This window comes from Cydia pomonella, chromosome 5 (assembly GCF_033807575.1).
Source record: "Cydia pomonella isolate Wapato2018A chromosome 5, ilCydPomo1, whole genome shotgun sequence".
Taxonomy (NCBI): domain Eukaryota; kingdom Metazoa; phylum Arthropoda; class Insecta; order Lepidoptera; family Tortricidae; genus Cydia; species Cydia pomonella.
The window spans coordinates 4377676-4379026 of NC_084707.1; positions in this window are offsets into that span (position 1 = coordinate 4377676).

The following is a 1351-nucleotide window of genomic DNA, read 5'->3' on the forward strand; positions in this document are numbered from 1 at the left end:
ATATAAAATATGTAAAAATATCTTGGCGAAACGTGTCTATGTATGTCTGTATTTTACATAGTGGTATAATTTATGTGAACTGACTTTAAGTGCACGTCAACATATATTTAACTGATTTCCTTAGGTACCTTACGTGTGCACAGAAAATCAAAAATATGTTCTAGTATCAAAACTAGAATTCCTACTACACAAAGTGTGACCAGGCCAAGATTTTTTAAATTTCCCGCCAAAAATTTGTGTAATATTTCGGCCAGACTTTACGTATATACATACGTGTACAACGACTGACATTGTGTGTTCATTATAGAAACAGTGAAATTGTTCTGATATGAACAGATTATTGATCGATCGACTGACACACGATTAATAATAAACCTGACAACATACTACTTGTAAGGAGATAACTAATTACAAGCTTAAATTGACTTAGAGACGTATAATGTCTCCAAGCGTCCATAACTAAAATAAAATAATACCTACAATCAAGCGAGAATATGATGGTCTCTTGAGACAGTTCTACTGGACATTAGTGTAGTCATTTCACACCATAACATTTTTTTTAACTTATCATATATCAAAATTCAAAATCAAGCCACTGGCTTAAAGGCATCTCTTTCGTGTATAAAATTATTTACAGTACAGTACGTGTCATTTCAATTTGTTAAGTGGCAAATTCACAATATCAGTGCGAAGTTTATTATAAAAATATGTACAGTTTCCTGTGAAAGACGTACTAATCCCACGGAGGCGGTGGGTACAGGATAGCAGGAAGTTTATCTAGATAGATAGAAGAATTTGTTAGATTCAAATATGCGGTAGAATACAACACTGCATTTTAAAGGGTCTAATGCACGAAGAATAATGTTGTTGATGTTGAGGAGGTACCTGTATTTTTTTATTCCAATTTGAATAGGCTATTTCCAAGAATGTGGTACAATGTTGGTTAGTAGAAGTAACTAACCTAACAGGTGGTCAGCATATTCTGACGGCATTTCCAGAATGTATTGTTTGTAAATAAGATTTATTTTGGGTTCCTGACTGTTTGAATCATTAGCCAATGGCTTCTATAGAATGCCTTTCTCAATAGGTTAAAGAAATTAAGAGATTTTTGAGAAACACGCGTTCGGTTGAGTGAAGATTTAGCAAATCAAACATCGTAGAAACATTTTTCGAAATTGCGATACGATAACAGGGCTATAACCGTGAAAATCTAAGTTCGTCAATTGCTGGCAGTTTTTTTGTTACTCTATTTACATCTTAGTGAGAGTAAAAGAGAAAGATCCCCATAATTTGCGAATTTCGATTTTCGCGGTAGGCCCCTTGCTCTAAGGTTCCTTTTGGTAGTATTTTC